Source organism: Eublepharis macularius, chromosome 3, assembly GCF_028583425.1.
Source record: "Eublepharis macularius isolate TG4126 chromosome 3, MPM_Emac_v1.0, whole genome shotgun sequence".
NCBI classification, from domain to species: Eukaryota; Metazoa; Chordata; class Lepidosauria; order Squamata; family Eublepharidae; genus Eublepharis; species Eublepharis macularius.
In genome coordinates this window covers 101103646-101122291 of record NC_072792.1, presented here as the reverse complement: position 1 = coordinate 101122291, position 18646 = coordinate 101103646, and the positions used below count along the sequence as shown (strand labels likewise).

Here is an 18646-nt window from a genome sequence, read left to right as displayed (position 1 = left end):
TATCCAAGAAACCATGATAATCAGTAGTGTTATCTTAGCAGCCCAAAGGTGGCCAAGTTCTCACAAGAAGGTGGCAACTCATGAGAGATCAAGAAATGCTATAGAGCATGCATGGCTTGCCATGTTTTTAAATAGGACTGTAGGAGAGGGTAAGGAGGATTAGCTGCTCTGGTTCCCATGTGGAGGAAATGTGCAAGACAGGAAACTGGTTGGTGCTACTTATTCCTGATCCGATCATTATACTATACACTATACCACCTGTACAGTAGCTAATTCTTACCATGTGTAGTCTATTTCTATTGTCATTGGTCCATGTTTATGTTATATTCTTCAGAGACTTTACTTCAGTTGATCACAGTAATTCTTCAGAGACTTTACTTCAGTTGATCACAGTAATTGCCATTCACCAAATGCAAAGCTTTTCAAGAATGTCTTAAAAGAATACTCACAAATCAAACACTAAAAGAAGGATGGCCATTTAATTAGCCTGGAACATGCACAAAAAGTCTGTACCTGTCTGGGTCTTTTTGTTTTTCTAAAAAGCTTTGGAACAAACTCTTGGAAGCAACATCAGCAACACAAATTGAAGATAACTGTTTTAATGATGATTGTAAGCTACCTAAACAGTTAAATGGTAAGTGGAAGGACAATATAAATATTGTAACAAGAATTATCACTACAAGTAGTACCGAAAGAAGTTTGCAAGGGCTTTAGAAGCGTGTAAAGTACACACTTGCATCTGTGTAGGAATGAAAATAAACCCTGCTAGAGCCAGCGAGCCTGCTCCCAAACAGGACCCCAGTAGGCACCAAACTGGTATCAGACAGCGACAGGAGAGGCAGGATTGAGTCAGCGGAACACCAAGAGGGGGAAATCCACGCATGCGTGCCTGGAGCATGCGACCAGAAACGTGGTGGGGAAGCTGTGAATGTCAGCTGGGAGCAACGTCCAATCAGGGACGAGTGAGTGGAAAAGGCTGGGATGTTGTCACCTGACTCTGCTCGCTCGGCGTAGCGCCTGAAGAAGTCCCTGAGGTGCTGGCCCTGGCGAACGAGGTGCGTACGCGGTTACTGCAGGCTCGGAAGGGCCGGCGGACGCAGAGCTGGGTGAGTAAATGGCGGATGGAGTGGTGTACGGGACGAGATGACGGAAATACAGGGATGCGCAGGCGCGTGCGTCTCCGAGGTTACTCGCTATCTTTTATGTCCCCCCTCCCCGTTCAGGTTTGCGGGGGGAATGGGACGGGAGCCGATGGCCGCCTGGGCCCTCGGCATTGGCTTGGCCCCTCGTGGCTCTTTCGCGAGGACGGAGTTAGTGATAGTGCTGAGGGAGAGGAGGGGGTGAGCCGCCAAGGGAGCGCTCGCCCTGGGAAAGAGGGGTGGGCGCCCTGGCTAGGTACAGGCTTTGGGGTACAGGCACTGGGGTACAGGCCTGGCGAGAGCAAGCGATCTTCCTGGCTGGGGGCGGGGGGTGCAGAAATAAGTGGTCCGTTCTGGGTAAAGATCACTTCTCTTGTGACCTGGCCATTCTGGGCCTTGTATTGTCACCACAGAGGGAGCAGGCAGGAAGACTCATTACCTGTGACCTGGTGAGTTGTTGTGGTGTGGTGAGAAGGAACTTAAATATGAAACAAGATTCAAAAAATGGCTATACTGGGAAAAAAACCCTTCCAGGATATAGTTGGATCCTCCAATATTGTGTAGGAGCAATTTGGATCTGGCATTTTCCCCTTGTACTTCATGAGCAGGCAATGAAGCTTTATGTATAACCCACCTTTCCTGTTGAGACTGAAGATGAGTTACAAAGTATACAAAAATTTCAAACAAAGTGTAAGACATCATATAATGCAACAGGACTAATATTACAGAATTAGAAAACAATGTAGACAAAAAATAATGTATTGCATACATTTTAATGAAAGTGAATTACTGCAGTAGAAGACTGCAGTAAAAGCAAGGTGATATATACAATAACCATTGCAATATACTACAGTCCTATTCCTTTATAAAAGCATTTTCTGAGCTGTTCCATTATATTACAGTTTTATGAAAATGTCTTCATGAACAGTTCTTCCTTTTGCACAGTCTTCAAAATGATAGCGTGGGAGCCTGCTTGAGCTCTTCAGGTAGGTTCTTCCATAAGGTGGGCGCTGCAACAGAAAATATGTTTATGAGCTGTTGCAGACTTTACCCATTTGTACAGTTGCACTATCAGAAGGATTAGTTCAGATGAGTGAAGTTCATGTATAGGGAAATGATAGGAGAGGCAGTCTTCTTGTTATGGGGATCTGAGGCCATGAAGGACTTTGTAGGTGATATAACCAGTACCTTGATTTGAGCCTGGTAACACATTAGCAACCAGTGGAGTTACTGTAGAATGCTCCCTCTACCTCCCGATAGCAATGGTACTATTTGGAATTTCTGAGTTGGTTTGAAGGGCAGACCTGTTTAGAGTGTATTACAATAGTTTAGCCTTGAGGTTATAGTTATAAGGATCCACTGGCCATATCTGGGCTCTATAGCTTTGTTGTACCAGCAACGTATCTTGAACAAAAACAACAATTTTCAATATATTCCTCGAGGATCATGAAAAATTGCCAAATTAGGTAAATGGTAAGTAGTGTTCTCTTTTTTCCTTCTGCCTGTTCATTTAAAATCCAGTAAACTTAAGATCAGACCTGGGATTTCCCCTTGTATCTTGGTGGAACCACCTTCAAAGCTTAGTATAAGACTTGTTGACAAGATCCTACTCCTTCCTCTCAGGTGAGATGAGTGGTGATCGCAAATTTTTGCTAGCAGCAAAGATTGCACAAAATTTAAGGAATCTGGAATTTAAGTGATGATAAGCTACAGTCCTATGCACACCTACCTGGGAATAAGTCTTGTTGAATAGAGTCAGACTTAATTTTAAATAACCATGCTCAAAATCGGGATGTATCCCACTCCCCATACCAGTCTGATCTGGGGAGAAAGGAGCAGAGGAAAAACTGCTACTATATTCTAAGAAAGTTTCCTCTTTTTTAGGGGTGATCATAGAATTGGAAGGGGCTTTACAGACCATCTAGTCCAACCCCCTGCCCAATTTAGGAATGGCCTAAAGCATCTCTGAGAAGTCCAGTTGCTTCTTGAAGACTGCCAATGGTGGTGGTGGGGGGACCCCCACCACATCCTTAGGCAGCCAATTCCACCACTGAATTACTCTTAATGTGAATAATTTTTTTTCTAATGTCTAGTTGGTACCTTCCCTCCTGTAGTTTAAACCCTTTGTTTTGAGCCCTAAGCTCTGTTTCCAACACGAACAGCTCTCTTCTCTAAGTGACAGCCTTTTAAATACTTAGAGAGCAATCATGTCTCCCCTTAACCTCTTCTCCAAACTGAACATTCCCAGGTCTTTCAGTCTTCCCTCATAGGGCTTGGGGTCCAGACCCATGAAAATCTTGGTTGCTCTCCTCTGCACACATTGTCTTATTCTGGTTCTGTTCTACTGCCTGGTTTAACATTCCATAGATTCTGTGCCTAAGATTCTTTTCCACTTGTGGGACACATGTTTAAGGAGCACTAGGCAGAGGAAGTTCAAAAAGTTTTGAGAGGCACTCTGGTAAGATAGCAGTCTTGTAGCCTAGTCTCATGCATATACCTGTCTTTTAATATCAAATTTGTTGTAATAAATGGGTCAAAGATAAACTTGTTCACAAAAACATTAGAGTGAGCTGTAGTTAGGAAAGCTTCTTTTGAAACTAAGATGATACAAGTTATTTGAATTAAGGGCATTAGGATAATGTTAATTTAAGGATTAATGTTTAAAATTTTGTTGTAACATTCAAAACTGTTGTAACATTCAAAAGAGTCTCATTAGTTGAATATTGTTGGAGCTAGATAATATAATTATACCTGTTTGTGTTTTTACATTCAGGGTAAAGTTATAGTTGATTTAGTAATGAATGTACTTCTATTTAATTAAAGCTTTTATTGTCATTTGTAATACTGAGCTGTTAACTGAGTTGCACGGCTCTCTCAGCACCAATTTTAAGACTGTCCCTCATTTTGTTTCCAGTGACTTCCACATTACTTCTGCTTTCAGAATTGTAAGATTGGGAAAGGCATCTAAGTATATTTACCTGGCAATCATAAGCAGAATTACTCCAGTCTAAGCCCATTGATTTCAGTGCACTTAGACTGGAGTAACTCTGTTTAGGATTGCCGTGTAGTCTGCTGTGTATTTAGCTCCCTGTTGTACTGGTACATGTCTTAAAAGCAGATATATAACCGTTTCTGTGTTTCAGGTGGGTAGCTGTGTTGATCTGCAGTAGATCAGTGAGATGTGACTCCAGTAGCACCTTAAAGAGCAACAAGATATTCAGGTTTTGAGAGTCAAAGCTCCCTTCATCAGATACCTGTATTGGATGAAGGAGGCTTTTACTCCTCTTGATCTCATACTCTGAAAATCTTGTTGGTCTTTAAGGTGCTACTGGACTTGAATCTTGCATTTCTGTGTTATGTCTTGAGCCATGTGAAAGACTTGCAGGAGCACTCTTATGACTTAGAAAAAAAACCCTGCTATACAGTAAGAATTCAAGTATACTTAAAAATGATTCATTTACAGAAGCTATGCAAACACCACATTTAACCAAGATAGGAATTAGATTTTCCCCCAGGGAATGCAGAAAAGCAGCAGAAATACTAGTTGGCTCTTTCTTCTAGTATTTTCTGATGTGGCCTGTATTGACTTGTTTTCTGTTATATCCTCAGAAATTTATTCAGAGTCACACATACTTTTTCATTACATGTTAAGTTTTGAAAACAAAGTTGTAAGTGTTCCAAAGTGTCCTTGCAAATAAGGTATGTATTTTAATCAATCGCAATACTGGGGTAACTCTACATGTAGGATTACAGGGTAAATTGTATAAAGTTCTTTGAAATACATATTTGCTTCAATATCTGTATGGTTCACCTCTTTTAAATTTTAGTTTATTAGAAGTATAATCATTCCATTTTAGCGTTTAAATTTTTCTTTGTGTGTGTACATATTTAAAATATTTTCATGTAGCAAGTAAAGGATTTCTGATAAGAAAGTTAGCCTGTTGGACAAGTCTTCTAAAATCCTGAGTGGACAGGTCTCCTAAAATCTTTGGGAAGAGTCTTTTATGTTGACCTCAGGATATGTTTTAATATAATAACTTTTTAAAGTAACAGGTAGATTTAAAATTATGCTTGAAATTTTGTTTCACTGCTGGGAGAATAAAGTGCCTGTAATTGAAATGTTGAATGTGTATCCAATAACTAGTAAAATACCAAGAGAACATTTTCTTTTTCAGTAAAATGCTGTATCATGCTGTGTCAGTACAACATAATGAATCAGCAGCTCTTAACTATTGCAAGCACTCATGTAAAACATATCTTTTCCTCCATAAAAGGAGAGGTGGCTGGGTGGCGTTAGTTATACAACTGTCATTTAAAGCTACTGCTGATTATTTATCTGAACTTATAAGTGGCAGTTTTCTTCAACAGCAATAATTAATACAAGATGCTAGTAATATATATTGTAAAGGATGATTATATGCTCTGTTTATTAGGTTAGTAAAATGTTTCTGCATTTGAACAGTAGCATTTCAGGGTTGAGGTTTGCAACCCAAAGTAATACTAAGTCCTTGCCTTTAGTGGATTTAAAAAACTGTAACTTTGCTTACGATGGCACTGACGTTGTTAAAAAATTAACTATTGCGTTTGGCATGTTCATTATAATATCCATGGTTTCTAAATAGGTTTACTAATAATTATAAGCCCTGCTATCCTCAAAGGGAAAAGCTGCAGAATGTCTTATTTCTATGGCAATCCGGATATATTTCTTATCATAATAGCCAAATTTATTCGGGTATCAAAATGAAATTCTCTTGTCTAAGTTGGAGTCCATGGAAGTATATATTTATGTATTTAACTTAAGTCTCCTCCCACCATCTGTTTATTTTAAAATCTATTTTGTCCAGGTTATTTTACTTTTAAAAGATGGTACTGATCATCCGCTTTGCGATTTTCATAGTTCCAACCTCACAGTCTTGTTCTTATTCTTTGTTCCAAAATTTCTCTGACATTTCAGAATGACAAAATGTTTTAGTGCTAGATACTTGCTTTCAAAAAAGAAAGCCTGCTTATTAAGTTTTTGAAATATATTCAGAAGGAACATAATTGCATGTTAGAACTCTGTAAAGTTTTATGTATATCAAACTCAGCTATTGCATATCTTTTCAATGTGTATAATGTTACCAGTCCCCTGGTAGGGGTGAGGAATCCCTGCTCCCAGCCTCCGCACCCACCCCCCCACCTCTCACCTGGCTAGCAAGAGGGCAGAAGTGCTGGAACAGGACTGGTAACCTTAGAGCATGTGCCTGTGCACTCCAAAATGCTTTCATGTCACGATGGGAATAATGCCATTTCCTGGTGCAACACAGAAGTGTTGCTCTAAAAAATGCTTCAGCAGCTGATTCAGTAAAAATCAGCCCAAAGCACTAAATTTAGGGCTGATTTTTAGTGAATTGTCTCCTAGCATGACCTGTCACTTCCATGACATGCCAGGAATGACGTCTTTCCCAGTGCAACATGGGAATTTTCTGGAGCACATTTGCGAGGTGAGTACCCGTTGATGCCACCCTCAGTTCCTCGCTTTGAACCCTGGATGATCTGGCAACCCTACAACTTATGGTGAATTTTTTACTATGCCTTTTAGTTCTAACATTCCTAGTCACTAAATGCTTAGAGGCCTCACATTGGTTATGAAATATTCTTAGACTTATGTTAAGATGTGCCATAACTTTTCTCAGACTTTGATTACAGTAGCATTAAAATATAAATAAAATATGGGAAGCCTCTGAAGAATCTGAGGTTCAGCAAAAACAGTCAAGCTGCAAGAGGGATTCCTGACACTCCTTAGTTTGAAGTAGGGTGCCGTAGCAACCGGAAAATGCCCTACATGTTAGAACTATGAGGGGTATTACTCCCAGTATCCTGCATCCTAAGCTACATAAACCTTTGCGGGGCGGGGGTGGGGGTGAGAGAGAGAGAGAGAGAGCCTTGAGTTTCATGATTTTTGTGACGCAAAGGAAAAATAGAAGTTTACAGCCCTTGAGAATTCAGGCTGTTGTACTAGATATTACTGTTTAAGAGATTTTGGTCTGGCTTTTTTGCTGTAGTTTCCCTTAATAAATTTCTGCCCCTTGAACTCTAATTTTTCTTTCTGCATTTTTATTTGCTTTTTTGATTAGCTTGGGATCTGCTTCTTGGGTTTCTTTTTGATTCTGTCTCTCCATTGCTACCTCAGATGTTGGAACTTAACAAGCATGCCTTCTGTTTGTTTCTTCAGCAGGCTTGTTTGTTAAAGGTTCAAGTTACATTTGTACAGATCACTCAAGCAAAAAGACTTGCATAACTTATCCTACAGAAACAAATTGTTTTACTTGCATGACAAATGTCTAAAAATTCAATTTGAGTTTTGTAGATCTGTGGTTTTTTCTCCTTTACGATAAAAAGGTAAAGGTAGTCCCCTGTGCAAGCATCAAGTCATTACAGACCCACGGGGGGACATTGCATCACAACATTTTCTTGGCAGACTTTTTATGGGGTAGTTTGCCATTGCCTTCCCCAGTCATATACACTTTACCCCCAGGAAACTGGGTACTCATTTTACCTACCTCAGAAGGATGGAAGGCTGAATCAACCTTGAGCCACTTAGTTGAACTTGGCTTCCGCCAGGATTGAACTCAGGTGAGCAGAGCTTGGGCTGCAGTACTTCAGCTTACCACTTCGCCACGGGGCTCTTTCCCCTTTATGATAAATGGAGCATATTTTAATGGAGATGGTAACATGAATGCAATGTACACCTCCCATAAATGTGCTTAAAACAGCTGAAACTAAAATTGCCATCAGATGTTTGTTGTTATTTTGGGACTTTTCACAAGAAGGAAGAGGAGCAAGGTTGTTCCCAAGGTATGTTTAAAAAAAAAAAAGTTACACACTTGAGGTGAATAAGTGGTTTTTCTTCTTGGTTCTGCTTCAGACCCTGCCAAAAACTGCTGAACCCTGAACATTAAAGAAGAGGGAACTGCCTAGGTAGCATCCAGGTACTGGATGTTTTTATTTCATGAAATGGGAAACCTAGATATCAGTTTGTTCTTAAGTAATTTTCAAAAGTGCATTATAGACTGCATTCTCCACACTAGTTTTCCTTGGAGAAAGGAAACAGATTTATTGCCACTGAATTATCTGAATCTTTTTATTTTCTAGTACTATCTTTAAATCTTACAGTGCAATCCTAAGAAAACTATTCTGGGAGTAAGCTTTATGATTGGTTAGTTATGGTGTGTGAGAGATTTGTTGTAGTAACTGATTGTGGTCATATTGACTAGACCAACCCTGACTCTTTTCATCAGAAGAATACTGTCATTGTCCACAGTCTTAGTCACTTTTGGTAGAGAACTCTTTGTGATGTGATTGTATCATTTTGGTTTTGGGCAGAGTTGGACTTGAGGCATTCCTTGCCCTTATTTGCCATTGCCCCCTTCCTCTGCTGCAAATCTTCATTTGCAATGCAAAAAGGACTAGTATAATATATACACCAAACAATTTGACAAAACTGGATTTCAAAACAAGAAAACAATGTAATAAAGTCAGTATAATACATCAAATAAAGTAGTCAGAATTCTTTAATACAAAAAGGGATTATATTCTGCGATCATTGGATACCTAGTAAACTCCTTAAATTGGGGTTATCAGACTTGAGTGTTAGAGATGTAAGCAACCAAAAGTAGACCACATTGTATTATGGGTATGTCCAATTGTCATGCCATTTTGGTTAGGAATTAATAGACAAATTAATTTTACTCTAGAGTGTTCACTGACTCTTAACCCACAGTAAAGGGGTACATTCTTTCTTCCTGGAACATCTGGAAAAGACAAAGGCTCTAGATTTTACAAGCCTTGGAAATAGCTAAATGAATAATTCTTTAAAAGTGGAAAACATTAGTTATGCCACATATTGAAATACGGGCTGAAGCAATATTAGACCTTGCAGTCAAAGAAATAGTTGCCTTTAACAGACAAGAAGCAAATATGAAATACCATGACATTTGTTCTGAATGTTTATTTAAATATGAACGTGTGGGTAGATTAGGTGGTTTATGCTCACTTTAGGGCCAAATGGCAATTTTTTGAGACTCTCTAATTGGCTATGAGAGAGCCCCCCTACTTTTTTGCCTACTTTATACTATATCAGTGATCTTAAGTTTACTTAAACAGTGCTGAGTAGAGAAGACTGGTAAGGTCCTAACTGAGGTGGCAAGTGTAAAGCCAGCAGTAGCAATGACCAAGTTTGGAGCCTGGATGGACTCAGCCCAAGTTTTGCTAGGTTACTTGCTGGTAGCACCAAACACCAGAGTTAGAGTTGCTCGTTTGAAAATAAACATTAAAAGAAGTTAGCATTTTTGTACCAATATGAACACCTGAGGGGAAAAAGGTGGGGCATCCTAAATTCCTTAATTTTTTGCAAACTTGTCCTTTATAAAATGTACTTTCCTGAACAATTCCATTTTACACTTTCTGTGGAATGATAAAAGCAACTTCATCAGGCAGGCCATGCTACCAGGTGGGACCCACAACAAAGAAAAGAGGCAGCTGTGGATCTCACCTGTTTTCAGTGTGGTATCTTTAGAAGCCTTTACTCAGATGGGCAAAGCTGTCTCAGTGGGGCATACTGAGAAAGACTGTCCTACAAATACCTGGGTCCTAGGCCATTGTAGGACCTAGTAGGTAATAACTAGCACCTTGAATTGAACCTGGAAACTAATTGGTAACTGATGGAACAACTACAGAAATAGGTGGAGTATTCATACACTATCTAGCTTCCAATAGTAAACTTGCTGGGGCATCTTTTATTATCTGCAGTTTCTTATTGGATTATTTTATTAGATTAGAATCACGTAGAGTTCATTGCAGTAGTCTAGCCTTGAGGCATGGATGCACATGGTATGGATCCACATGGCCAGATCAGCCAGCTCAATGTAGAAAGCCATTTTTCAGGCTGAATGAGGATGGAAGCATTTTTGGCAGCTGAATGAGACTTGTTTCTCCAGCAATAATGCTGGGTTCAGTATACTCTAACTGACTCAGTAGGCTCAGCTGAACCCCATCAAATATTGGAACAAAATACCCTCCAAGGCCTCAGTGTTCCCAACCAATTTAACCTCTGTCTTATCAGAATTCAATATAAGGTTCATGGTTGTGTGCTCAAGGTATGTGTTAAAACTAGAGATGGGCATGAACCAAAATACGAACCAAAGCTCATCATGAACTGGGCTGATTCGTGGTTTGTGACAGCAGCGTTCGACACGGTCGACCACGATCTTTTGACTCACCAACTCACTGCTGTGGAGATCTGTGGGACAGTCCTGCAATGGCTGAGCTCCTTTCTCCATGGTTGGGGACAAAGGGTGGTGCTAGGGGGACAGATGTCCGCCCACCATCCTTTGGGGTGTGGCATCCCTCAGGGGGCAGTTCTTTCCCTGATGCTATTTAACATCTATATGTACCCTCTGCGGGGGGGGGGGGGGCATAATGGGAGAGGCAGTCACATAGGCGGTCAATACACTTGTATTCAATACAATACCAACAGGCTGTTGGGAGACAACTTGCAGCTCTACTCCCATTTGGAGAATGGTCTGCACTCTGAAAAAGGATGTGATATGATTACTGCACCAGTTGGACTGTTTACCTGTTATGGTTATGAATAAGTATATTGAAGCTACTGATATTGTATAATTGGTTGTGTATTAGTACATTGAAGCCATAGATATTGTACAACAATATATTATAACCTTTGTATGTATTTGGTATGACTTACACTTTAGCACTGTTTGCACTTTATATATTCAAATAATTTTGATAAAATTTACTAAATACTTTAGAGGAATTTGATTCCTATTTTGCCTCCTATAGTAGTTGTTCTGTCTGTGAGTTAGAGGAGGTGCCCCCCGTTGTGTTAGTATTTACTTTTTAGACTTCCTCAGATTTAAATTTTAGCTTACAACTTTTGTTTGTTTTTAAAATTGTGTATGAGGCTCCTCAGTATTGCAGCTAATTCATGCCTTCTACGTACCTTTTAAAAGTGAATTTGAAATTTTTTTTTTGAAAATTTTTTTTATTGGGTTAGAATCCATTATTTTTACATTTACATTCAATTTTCCCCAATTTTCCATTTCTAACCCCCTCCCTTTCCCCCCCTTTTGTTGACTTCCAACAGCTTTCCAACCCTTTGTCCCCTTTCCCTTACTTCTATTAGATTCCTCTATCTAAAACAAATATATATTCTCCATTATTCTAAGCAGTACATCCTTAACTATTTTTAACATTATATACCCAAACTGTAAGTCTTTGTTTCCATCTTAGATAAACAATTTATCCCATTTTCCAATTTCAAATATTTCTATATATATCATAAACCATGTAAATCATACATTCATTTAAATCAAACAATTTGACTTATTCTCTATATATTGCTCATTCTGTCTTTTTATAATAATTCTGTATAACTCTCATCACATAGTCAATCAATTTGACTCATCTATATCTTCAGACATTCAGTTTGGTGCATTGTACAAATCTTACCAAAGAAAGAAAATATTGTTGGTTAATCAATCCTTATATTTAATCCTTATAGTTAATTATTTTCTATCGATATTCTGTTTATTAACCTATATATATCTATATATATGTCAATCTATTAATCTAACTGCTTATTAATTCACATTTATCTCTTCTCCCCCCGGTAAAGTCACCCCCCTCTACTTCCGTACTTCAGTAGTTCTCAAACTGCCACAGTTTTCCTCCCACCTCCCATTTCTTCTCCAGGTATTGTTTCAGCTTCTCCCAGTCTGTGTTAAACTGCCCTGAGTCCAGATCTCTCAGTTTTCTTGTCATCTTATCCATTTCAGCCATGTACAGCAATTTGTAGATCCAATCTTCAATAGTTGGCACTTCTTGTACTTTCCATTTTTGTGCATACAAAAGTCTAGCTGCTGCTGTCATGTAAAATATCAACGTCCTGTGTTGGGCTGGAATTCCCTCCATTCCCAAGTTCAGTAGCAGGAGTTCTGGGTTCTTATTGATTTGAAATTGTAAAATTTCACTCATTTATCTTATTATTTCCCCCCAGTACTGCCTGGCTACCTCACATGACCACCACATATGATAGAGGGAGCCCTCATGCTTCTTGCATTTCCAGCATTTATTAGAAGTGTTCAAATTCCCTAGCGCAATCTTCTTTGGTGTCATGTACCAACGATAGATCATTTTGTAAATGTTCTCTTTAATATTAGTACATGTCGTTGTCTTCATTGTAGTTTTCCACAAGTATTCCCATGCCTCCATTGTTATTTCTTTGTTAAAATTTATGGCCCATTTCACCATTTGTGTTTTAACTGTCTCATCCTCGGTATACCATTTCAACAGTACTTGGTATACCTTGGATATTCTTTTCTTGTCCTCTTTAAGAAGGGTCTGTTCTAGTTCCGAATTCTCTATTCGTATACCTCCCTTTACAGAGTCCGAGTTATATAAGTCTCTGATCTGTCTATACTGGAACCAGTCATAATTAGGTGATAGTTCCTCTTGCGTCTTTATTCTAAGTTTGGATGCTTCAGTTTTAGTTATTTCTTTATAAGTTAAACATTGTTGTTCATTATCAACAGCTCTCGGGTCTATCACCTCATATGGAACCACCCACAAGGGAGTTCCTTCTTGTAAATAAATTCTGTACTTCTTCCAGATTATGTATAGACTTCTCCGTACAAAATGGTGCAGGAACATCGAGTTGACCTTTACTTTGTCGTGCCATAGGTATGCGTGCCATCCAAATATTTTTTTATATCCCTCTAGGGCTAATAATTTCTTGTTCTTTAATGTCATCCACTCTTTCAGCCAGACTAGGCAGATTGCATCATGGTAAAGTCTCAGATTGGGCAGTTGCATTCCGCCTCTTTCCTTTGCATCTTGTAAAACTTTCATTTTCACTCGAGGCTTCTTGCCTGCCCATACAAAGTCTGATATTTTCCTCTGCCATTTTTCGAATTGTTTAGAGTCTCTGATGATTGGTATTGTCTGTAGCAAAAACATCACTCTTGGTAACACATTCATTTTAACTGCTGCAATCCTACCCAACCATGACAGATTGAGCCTATTCCATTTAATCAAGTCTCTCTCTATCTGAGTCCATAATTTTTCATAATTGTTCTTAAATAAATCTATATTCTTTGCAGTCAGTTCAATTCCCAAATATTTCACCTTACTTGTTACTTCACAGTCCGTTGTTTCCATTAACAATTGTTGTTTCTGCTTAGTCATATTTTTACATAGTATCTTTGACTTCTTTTTATTAATATAAAAACCTGCCAAGTCTCCAAACTCCTTGATCTTATCTATCACTTTTGGCATGTTCTCCAATGGGTCCTCTACGATTAACATTATATCATCCGCAAATGCTCTGACCTTGTATGAATAGTCTTTTATTTTTATTCCTCGAATTTCCTCGTCTTGTCGTATTTGTATCATCAGGATCTCCAATACTAAAATGAACAACAGTGGAGACAACGGGCAACCTTGTCTTGTTCCTTTACTTATAGTCAATTTCTTAGTCAATTCATCGTTCACCACAATTGCTGCAGTCTGGTCTCTGTAGATTTCCTTAATTGCTCTGATGAATCTTTCTCCCAATTGTAGCTTTTCCATAGTGGCAAACATAAAGTCCCAGTTTAAATTGTCAAATGCCTTTTCAGCGTCAACAAAGAAGAAACCAACCTCTTTATCACAACGCTTATCATAATATTCAATAGCATCAATCACTGTCCTTAAATTGTCTCTTATTTGTCTATCTGGCAAAAAACCTGCTTGCTCCTCCTCTATAACTTCCGAGAGCCACCCCTTCAGTCTCTCCGCCAGTATCTTCGCAAAGATTTTATAGTCATTGTTAAGTAACGATATAGGTCTGTAATTTTTCACATTAGTCAAATCTTGGCCCTCTTTTGGGATCAATGATATGTTCGCTTCGGACCAAGTGTCTGGAATCCTTTGATCCCTTAGAACTCCATTGATCACCTCCTTTAGGAATGGTGCCAGCTCATTGGCCATAGTCTTGTAAAATTTAGCTGTAAGTCCATCTGGCCCTGGCGCCTTTCCTAGATTTGCGGATTGTATTGCCTTACTTATTTCCTCATCCGTTACTTCACTGTTCAATTTATTTCTCCAAGCATCCGAGATTTCTGGAAGTTTCATTTTCTCCAAATATGACGCTATTGAATCTTTATTTACTTCTTTCTTATTGTACAGCTTAGCGTAGAATTTATAAAAGGCTCTACTAATGGTAGTCTGTTCCAAATACGTTTTGTCTTCTTCACAGATTTTATTTATTGTTTTCTTTTCCCTTCTCTTCTTCAATTGCCATGCCAGGTACTTCCCAGGTTTATTTGCGCCCTCAAACGCTTTCTGATTCAGCCTTTTAAGGTTCCACTCCAGTTCTTTATTACTCATTGCTGTTAGCTGTTCTTGAAGTATTTTAATTTCCTGATATAATTTCTTTTTCCCTGGTCTCTTTTTTAGCTGTATTTCCTTGGCTTTTATTTTCTCCTCAATCTCTTGTCTCTTCTCCTCTTTCTTCTTTCTTGCTCTACCATTTAAGTCCATTAGTATGCCCCTTATAACCGCCTTATAAGCATCCCAAACTTTATCAGTTGGTACTTCTTTATTCACGTTGTATTGTATAAAAAACTTTGTCTCTCTTCTCAATATTTCCATGTTCTCTCTTTCCTGTAGCAAGTCCTCATTTATTCTCCATGCTTTCCTTTTTCTCCTTTTCCCTAGTTTCCACATAATTGGGTTGTGATCTGAGCCTACCATCGGCATTATTTCTACCTCCTTAGTCCATAACGCCAAGTCTTTTGAGGCCCAGATCATGTCAATTCTTGATAGTGTAGAGTGCCTTGCAGAATAAAAAGTAAACTGTCTGCTTTTAGGATATTCTCTCCTCCATACATCTTCAAGAGTCTCTTGTTGAATCAACTCAAAAAAGAGCTTTGGTAATAATCCTCTTTTCTTTTGTGCCGTTGTAGTCTTTTTATCCAATTCCAAGTCTGTCACTCCATTGAAGTCTCCAGCAAGAATTATCTGATCATATGAAAGATCGTCTAAATGCTTCCTCAAATCCTCAAAGAAGCTTTCTTTTGCACCATTAGGTGCATAAATTCCGACTACCAACACTTTCTTTAAGTTCCAAGTGCATTCCACTGCTACAAATCTAGCTTCCACATCTTTCATTATGAATTTTGGTTGTAGCTCCTCTTTTACATACAACACCACTCCTCTTTTTTTCTTACTTGAGGCCGCTACAAAGTCCTTGCCCAATTTTCCCAATTTTAAATATTTTACATCCTGTTTTCGAATATGAGTCTCTTGCAAACAAACAATATCACATTTTTGTTTTAATAGCCAGTGGAAGATATTTTTCCTCTTATTCGGTGAATTTAGTCCATTTACATTCCAAGATAATACTTTACACTCCATACTCAGAATCTTGTTGGTAAGTCTTTTTCATTATCCCTTATAAATCGCTCCATTTCCCTCTCAGATCTGATACGCTTTTTGGCACCTCCAAATTCAAAGGACAAACCCTCTGGAAGCTCCCATCTGTACCTAATTTTCATGTCCTTCAACATCTGGATTAGCGCTTTATATTTTTTCCGATCTAGTAACACTGATCTGGGTAATTCCTTCATTATGATGATTGTCTTGCCATCGATCTCCAATGGATCTTGAAACTGTTTAGTCACAATCTTCTCTTTCATGTTTCGTGTTGTAAATTGTACAATCACGTCTCTTGGTACTTTCCTCTGGGTTGCAATTCTCGAGTTCACACGATATGCCACATCTAGGATAGCCACAACTTCCTCCTCCTCCTTCCCCAGGTATTCAGCTAACACCTCAGTCATATGTTCTTGTGCTGACTTTCCTTCCACTTCTGGCAAGCCGCGAAAACGTAACTGCTTCTCCATGTGTTTAGTTTCTGCAACTGACATTCTCCCCCTCATCAGTCTCATCTCTGGTTGTTGCGTGTCTGCTAAGTTCTCCATCGCGTCTTCTACTGTTTTAACTCTCTGCTGCGTCCCTTGTAATTCGTTTTGTATTGTTTCCATACCTTTCTTCACTTCTGACAGCTCCGATTTTACTTCTGACAGCTCCGATTTTACTGTCTGTTTAACCTCTTTAATCAGCTCCAATTTCATGTCTTTGAATTCCTTGATCACCTCTAAAAGTTTTTTGTCCAGATTCTCTATTGCCGATTGCCACTCTTTTTTCGACATCGTGGGGCTTGCTTTAGCTCGCTCCCACGAGTCCGCTCTCTTCCTTAACTCCGTGGCGTTAAATTTAGTACCTTTTTTATTTCAAATGTCCCGGTCTTCTTGCATTAATTAATTTTTAAAGGGTCCAAAATGTCGGGCGTCTTTTCTCTATGGTTTCTCTATGATTTTGTAATCCAAAATGGCCTACTTCCTTTTCCGCTGAGGCCGCGACCCTTCCCCTCTCAAAGATGGCGATTCCCTTCTTCCTGCCCTCCAGCAAGGGCCGCTTCTCTCCAGCCGCTCTATTGTTATTACGCACTTCCTGTCTCCCGTCTTCCCACAGCAGATCTCGCGATGGTGTCTTTTTCTCACAGCTCCAAAGCCACAGGTATTCAAAACAATAGTCCGATTTCTTTAATAACTTCTTTAAACTTAGTCTCTTTTCAAATACAACTCCTGCCGAGTCTTCCCCTCCTTTTCACTAGTCTGTTGCAGTTTAAAAATCTACTTTTTTTCCTCTCTGTTTTTATCAATCTGTCCTGTGTCGGAAGATAGTGATCTTTACCTTCCCTTCACTTTCTCGGGTTGTAATCGCTGTTTCGATTTTAAATTCTCCTCTCAGCTTCTTCCCCCAATCGAAGCTTGGGTATGTAGGTCTTATGCCAGCCGAATTGGCCCCAAAACTGCCGCAGAGATTGTAGCCGACCCGTCGCAGGGTGGGACCTCAAGGATCGGGAGGGGACCCGTTGCGCAGAGCCCCCCCTCGTCCGAGATCTAACTCACCCTAGGGTCTTGAGCGTTCTTTGCCTGCTCTCCGCCTGAGAGCAGTCGGCCGCGGGCTATTTTCACCCCGCCGGCCGCTTAAAACGGCAGTCCGGTCAGCTCCGCAAGTGGAGCTGCGTTAGACCTCCATGAATCCCAAACCGGAAGTCAAAAAAAAAAAAGTGAATTTGAAAAAGAAAGGCTGTCCTGGTGAGAGGCTTAACAAAATGCTTATCTTACTATATAATTGAGTAAGCATGTTTCAGACAACTCACTTTATACCCTGCTGTACCACCAGAGGGCGCTGCCGCAGAGGAAAGCCCAGGTAACTCACTATATCGCTTCAGAAAACATGCTGTGGTGGGAAGCCCAGGCAGAGAACAGGAGCGGAGCAGGTGGCAATGCCCTCCCTTGCCTTAACCCGGCTGGTATTAGGTGCCGAAAAGGTGGCAATGCCCTCCCTCGCCTTAACCCGGCTGGTATTAGGTGCCGAAAAGGTGGCAGTGCCCTCCCCCCCACCTTAACACAGCTGATATTAGGAGCAGAGAAAGGGGCAGTGCCCACCTTCCCTTCAGCCAGTTGGTATTAGGAGTGGAACAGGTGGCAATGCCCACCTCCCGCCTTAACACAGCTGGTAATAGGAGCAAAGCAGGAGGCAATGCCCACCTACACCTTAACCCAGCTGGTATTAGAAGCGAAAAGGTGGCAATACCAGCCCCCTTCAGCCAGCTGGTATTAGGAGGGAGCAGGTGGCAATTCCCACCCCCGCCTTAATCCAGCTGGTATTAGGAGGGAGAAGGTGACAATGCCCATCCCCCCACCTTAACACAACAGGCATTAGAAGTGTAACAGGTGGCAATACTCACCCCTGCCTTAACCCACCTGGTATTAGGAGCAGAGGAGGTGGCAATGCCTACCCCCACCTTAACCCAGGTGGTATTAGGAGTGGAGCAGGTGGCAGTGCCTACCCCCACCTTAACCCAGGTGGTATTAGGAGTGGAGCAGGTGGCAATGCCTGTTTCCCTCTCAGCCAGCTGGGATCAGGAGCGGATCAGGTGGTAATGCCCGCCCATGCCTTAACCCAGTTGATATTAGGAGCAGAGCTGGTGGCAATGCCCACCCCCCACCTTAACCCAAATGGTATTAGGAGCAAAGCAGGTTGCAATACCCACTCCTGCCTTATCACAATTGGAATTAGGAGCGGAGCATGTGGCAGTGTCCACCCCCATCTTAACCCAGGTGGTATTAGAAGTAGAGCAGGTGACAATGCCCACCCCCCTTCAGCCAGCTGGGGTCAGGAGTAGAGCAGGTGGTAATGCCCACCCCTGCCTTAACCCAGCTGGTATTAGGAGTGAAGCAGGTGGCAATGCCAACCCCACCTTATCACAATTGGCATTAGGAATGGAGCAGGTGGCAATACCCACCCCTGCCATAACCCAGCTGGTATTTGGAGTGGAGCAAGTGGCAAATGCAGACCCCCTCCAGCCTTATTTCAGCTGCTATTAGGAGCGGAGC

The 18646-nt window shown here is 40.4% G+C and overlaps 1 protein-coding gene across 3 annotated transcripts in view; it reads left to right on the top strand.

The window, feature by feature from the left end:
- Positions 1-989: 989 nt before the first annotated feature.
- The window catches only part of BACH1 (BTB domain and CNC homolog 1), a 39598-nt gene continuing 21941 nt past the window's right edge, over positions 990-18646 (top strand). Inside the window, exons 1-2 of one of the 3 annotated variants that reach the window (XM_054973547.1) lie at positions 990-1106; positions 2042-2125. The gene's annotated coding sequence lies outside the window, so the exon portion shown is untranslated. Of the gene's footprint in view, positions 1107-2041; positions 2126-2419; positions 2613-18646 lie in introns of those variants that run through there. The other 2 variants (XM_054973546.1, XM_054973548.1) reach the window with 2 other exon arrangements.